Source organism: Suncus etruscus, chromosome 17 (assembly GCF_024139225.1).
Source record: "Suncus etruscus isolate mSunEtr1 chromosome 17, mSunEtr1.pri.cur, whole genome shotgun sequence".
In the NCBI taxonomy this organism is placed as follows: Eukaryota; Metazoa; Chordata; class Mammalia; order Eulipotyphla; family Soricidae; genus Suncus; species Suncus etruscus.
Window position 1 is genome coordinate 34,610,796 of NC_064864.1, and position 6,101 is coordinate 34,616,896.

General features: G+C 38.1%; 1 non-coding gene across 1 annotated transcript; it reads left to right on the top strand.

Moving 5' to 3' along the window:
• The first annotated feature begins 477 nt into the window (after positions 1 to 477).
• LOC125995140 (U1 spliceosomal RNA) lies at positions 478 to 641 on the top strand. Its single transcript, XR_007490732.1, has one exon. It is a non-coding gene; the product is annotated as a U1 spliceosomal RNA (small nuclear RNA).
• The last annotated feature ends 5,460 nt before the right edge of the window (positions 642 to 6,101 follow it).

Genomic DNA, 6,101 nt, shown 5'->3' on the forward strand with positions numbered 1-6,101 from the left:
AGCAAGTACTAGCAATTTTTTTTGAACAAAACTGAGAGAAAACAACCCAGAAATTGTTAGTCTGAATATTAAAAGTTTCTCATCTCAAATATTCTAACCGGACTATATAAAACTTTCAAGTTAAGATAAATTCTAAGAGGTAATATGGAGATCATTGTATTAAGCCATGCTCTCAGAGCAAAGAGCAAATAAACAATCTCTCGTACAACCCTCAGAAGAAACATGGCGTCTTCTCACCTATACACACACATAAAATGCCTTTTGAAAATTTAGGAGATGGTTCCATTGAAACCAGTTCACAAGAGTATTTAATTCTAGATAGGAAAGGTTTTGTTGTGATATTTAGGACATAGTTTCAACTCAGATCTAACATAGAAAATCCACACTTGGATTGGAGAAATATGTTCTTAAAATACTGTTAGTTTGAATTTAGTAACTGACTTTCCTTATGTTAAATTAGTTTAAAACATACGATGAATACTTACCTGGCAGGAGAGATACCATGATCACTAAAGTGATTTCCCCAGGGCAAGGCTCACCCATTGTACTCTGGGTGTGCTGACCCCTGCGATTTCCCCAAATGTGGGAAACTCAACTGCATAATTAGTAGTACTGGGGGACTGCGTTCGTGCTCTCCCCTGAAAATAAAAACACTATGAGTTCTGGTTGTATTTTGTCTTGTTCTTGGTTTTGGGGCCACACCTGGCAGCACTCAGGGCTTATTCTTAGATCTCCACTCAGAAATCACTCCTGGCAGACTCTGACCATATGGGATGCTGAGGTTCGAACCCAGGTCTGTCTGGGGTTGGCAGCGTGCAAGGCAAACACCTTACCACTGTGCTATCACCCTGGCCCCTGAGTTCTGATTTTCTTGATGCAGGAAGAAATCTATGAATTCATTCAGAATACATATTCTAATTACATTTTTAGAAGGAAACAACAATTACACAGAAAAGGAAAGACCCCTCTCTAAAAGAGAAGACAGGACTCAGAAAACAAAGAACTGCGTGTCACACCAAGGTAGCAGTGCTGAAGTAATCAACCTTTACTTTATTCAGTATAATTCTTCTTTGCTTGTACTTGTCACTCATAGGCCGAAAGTACCTCTGGATTGGTCCCCTACACCTACTTTTTCTCCACCCCTGGGGGTGGTCCTTCCCTCCCAATAAAAACCCAAGGTCGGAGAAATTGCTTGAGATTTGGTATCACAGCTAGCCTGTTTGCCTGCTGGTATTTTTTGCCAGCTAGCAGATAGGTCGTGGTGTTCTATCTCTTCAACCCTTTGTGGATTAACTGTGTCAGTGTTGCTTCCAAACCCGCATTCCTCATTCTGCCCAGGTCTGGGGGGTGGGGGGGAGGGTGGGAGACTCCTACTACAGAGCAGGACTAATGTCTAATCTAGGAATATTCATCACCCCTAGAGTGGAAAAACCGGCAGTATTTTCCCAATGAATGTCTAAGCTGCAATAAATCAATGATCGCCTATGTCATTTTTCCAATTTGGTTTGTGGATAATCCCAAATTACAAACTATTATAGCAAACTAATTGTATTCAAAACTTTAGGTCAGACTAGCAGGTAAAAACCTCAGGAAAAAGGATGTTTCAGCTGCAAGTTAAAAGGCATTCCGAGGTAGGAATTCTCTTCCTGGATGGAGGTTAGTCTTCAAACTTCAAGCCATCAACTGAAGAGATGACCTCCATCCACATAATGAAGTTCAATTTTCTTTACACAATGTCCACTAGTTTAATAGATCACGTTTAAGCCCGAAAAACCAAAAAAAAAATCACGTTTAAGATGATTTTCACAATGACATCTAAAATAGCAATGGACTAAACATCTGGAAAGTGTTGCATAGCCAAGAGGATATATAAAATTATTCATTATTCAGAATGGCTTCAATAGACTGTGTGTTAGTCAGTAGTGGTCCATAGTGACCTTCAAATGAATCAAATAGTCCAACCAGGAATTATGTGCAGTTCAACAGACAGTGAATAAAAAAAACTGTGATGAGACAAACTCTCTTTTATGATTTATTTTCTAGAAACATTTAAATGATCACACCAGAACCACATTCTAAGAGCATTTGGTCAACATAACAATCAACAAATAAACCTCTCTGTGTTGATCTTCATTTCTGGGGAAACTAAGATGCAAGTATATGACTGAGACAAAGTTGCAGGAACATAGCCATAACTTGATCCTTTTGGGACTACCTGAAATTGCAGCTCAATTATTTCCCCTACTTAAGACCAATTTTAATGCCATCCAGAACTAATACTTTGTCAGTGTTAGCTAAAAGAAAGAAAAAGGTCTTAAATTCTCAAACAGTCCTCCCACTCTCCATTAAATTCAAGTGACAAGTAGGGTAAAATGGGTTAAAATCACACCAAAAGTAAGGAGGGTACACTCAAATAAACCAGAACTAATATATAGAGTTCTAACAGCTCCTGTTATGTCCAGTCATAAAAATGCCTTGTTAGATTTGTGTGCCCAAAGATTTGTATCATATTTTTCAGACATAGTTAGGAATTTCCATTATTAACCTAAATAAATAACCTATATAATAGTTTTCCATTATTAACCTATATAAATTCAAGATAATTTTGCTAGTCTTCACCACATGGAAAATTTTTTTGTTTTAGGATTAGAATGAATGAATGGTTTGGGATATTCAACTGTAAGCCACAAATCTAGGTGATTAAAGAACAAAGAGTTGCATACATCTGAGAAATTTTATTTGAAATTCTACCTATGTTTGTAATATTTACTCATTTATCACCCATGACATATACATTTAGTTTAGAGATCTAAAGCTTATATAACAAAATACTTACAAGTCAGTGACTATTAATGATCATTGACATTCAAACTAATTAACTTAAATGAAGATATGCAAAACTAAACTAAGATGACATTAAAGAACCTTAAACTTCACATATGGGAAAAACAGGTATTATCATTTATAAGAAATTTGTTCTTAAAAAGAAAACAAATATTGGTATTTGGGACACAGATATAATAATAGGAAGGGTAAAGTAATTGACTTGCATACGACTAATCCTAATTTGTTCCCTGGTACATTTGGCCTGTTCAGCATATTTGTCCCCAAAGCAAACAAACAGTATTGGAACTGTACTGAACTAAATGTTTTACCATGAGCAATTATTACTACATATGCTAAATTTGTACTGATTTCACTCATAAAGAGTAGAGGTACTGCTATATATTCAAAGTGAAAAAGTATTCAAGAAAAAATAGAGGCATTGGCAATATAAAATCCATTCATTCATTCATTTATTCAGTGTGTGTGTGTGTGTGTTCTGGGGAAACTGAAAATAAATTTATAGTTATAAAATATGAATTGAATCAAATGAGTTTTACTCCACAGGAAATAGTTGGCAAAGGACAAGTCATCTGATCTGAGCTCTAAAATATGCAGGAAGTGATAGCAACAAAATCAATCTGGACAAGAAATGGACAGTTTAAAATGATACCCCTTCATTAACAAAGTGTCTTAAAGGAAAATTAAGAGAAGAAAAATATCTGTCATAAAAGTAGACTGGCGGTGGGTGCAGGAGAGGGAAACTGGAGCTATTGGTGGCAGTAAATATGAAAAAGTGAAGGGATGGTTGTTTGAATATTGTATGATTGAAGCTCAATTATGAACAACTTTGTACTTGTGTATCTTATGCTGATTTAATTTTAAAATTATTTACCAATAAAGCCAAAAGAGAGATGTAAACAGAATATATGACTGCTTAATGAAAGGACATTGGTACAATAAATGCTTTACATTTACCTGATACTGTTTTTCTGTTTTTCTCATTCTCTTCCCTGTGTTACTGTGATTATTGTCATCTTTAGGGGTTGTACATTATATTGCAGTATTATTACATGTTTCATTGGAAGAATTAGTGTCTGTTGAGAAGAAACAATCCTATTTCTTTTTGTTGTTGTTGTTGTTGCTGTTGTTTTTCCAGAAGGGGTCTATCCCAAACAGTACTGAGGAGACTTGAGAACATTCCCATTAAATTGATTAATTTTTCATGTTTGATGATTTGGCATTTAACATGGTATGTGACTCTGCTAGATGCTACAAGGACAATACTTAGTAGTGCTCAGGATCATGACACAGTACCTTAGATGAATCTAAAGCCCCAGTTCATACCAGCTCTTTATTTATTTTTTTTCAGGGGTAAAATTCCCTCATTCTTTTTTTTTTTTTAATTTTTATTGTGACTGAAGTACATTACACAGAATTATTTATGGTACATAGTGACAATGAATGAAGGGCACCAATGTTGTCCTCCCTCCACTCCTGTTCCCAGCATGTCTCCCTTATCTCCTTCCTTTACCCTCCCCCCCCCACCAATACTAGTGTAACTTGTCTCCACTTTACAGCTTGTTGTAGGTTGAGTATCTATTCTGTTGTCATTGACTTTGGGTTTGGTGTTCCAGTCTGATCATTTTTTATTTTCATTACATGTTCATATGACTGGTCCTGGCATCATCATTCCCCCCACCTCAATTTATGAGGCTAAATGACTCAAGTTATACGATTCTGTTGAAGATAAGTTAAGGAAAAGAAAAGAACAATTTGGTATCAACTACCAAAAGTAAAATCACCAAATAATATCCACAAGAGTGAAAAAGAAAAACGTGGAAAAAAAAAGAGAAGGAAATTAATATCAAAAACAGGGGCCGGCGAGGTAGTGCTAGAGGTAAGGTGTCTGCCTTGCAAGCGCTAGCCAAGGAAAGATTCCGACCATGGTTCAATCCCCCGGTGTCCCATATGGTCTCCCCAAGTCAGGGGCAGTTTCTGAGCGCTTAGCCAGGAGTAACCCCTGAGCATCAAACAGATGCGGCCCGAGAAACCAAAAAACAAACAAACAAACAAACAAACAAACAAAACAAAACAAGAAAAAGGAATGCGTGATAGAAGAACTGTTGTGTGATTGTTGTAATAATGTTTTTTGCCTGTCATCCCACCTGGATCTTCCAGGTGGGGGTGATTAAGGAAACAAATAAATAGCTTGTTGGGGAGGCATAGGGGGCTCTTTTGCCAGAACTGACTGCTTGTTCGGTTTGCTTTTTGGAGCTGGCTGCAACTGACAAAAGACTTCCCTTTGCTGAACCTTTGGTCCCCTAATCTTTTGCATTCGTTGATTATTCACATCGGATATTATTATCAAAGTCTTCCCCAAAAGGGGGGACGGAAGAATGGGATTCAATTTATCTTTTTGGGAATCATTCTTTGACTTAGAGACCATCAACAAGGGGTTTGACCTCCCCCCATAAGAACATTCAGTCTTTCACTGGAAGAGCCATGCTGCTGCTGAACCAAGCATGCTGTAACCAAGGCTCACACAATGAAAGATGAGGTGGTGTAGAATTTGCCAGTTCAGAGGGCCAGTGTGGATCCATTTGTGGTGATCAGTATTGTCTTCCTTTGAGTTACTGCCAGACTTAAATTAGAAACAGAAACAAGCCTTCTTTCTTGCTGACCAACCCTCCCACCCCAACTCATGTTCCCTGATGGCTGGGAACACTCATATTCCTGGGCCTTCCAACACTGCAAGAGTGACCTCAAGAAGGTGGAGACCTGAAGACTTCATGCATCCCTTCTTTATTTTTTTGGCAACTTTTTATTTATTTACTTACTATCTTTTATTTAGAGTCACAAGCAGTGGCCCGAAACCGCTCCAGATGCCTGATGGTTCAAATGCTACCAGGACCACAGCTGTGGTGCCAGGACAGAGACATGTCATGCCAGAGGAGGCAAAAAAGGGCCTTGTATTGTATCATGTGTGCCATATCTCCTGTCCTGTTTTCATTTTTTAAAAACTCTCATTGGGGGATAGATAGTACAAAGGTTAAGGCACTTTTCTTTTTCTTTTTATTTGGGGGGGGGCACACCCGCTTGATGCTCAGAGGTTACTCCTGGCTAAGTGCTCAGAAATTGCCCTTGGCTTGGGGGAACCATATGGGACGATGTCCTTCCTTGGCTAGCGCTTGCAAGGCAGACACCTTACCTCTCGCGCCACCTCTCCAGCCCCAAGGCACTTTCCTTGTACATAGCTAACTCTGATTCAATCCCTG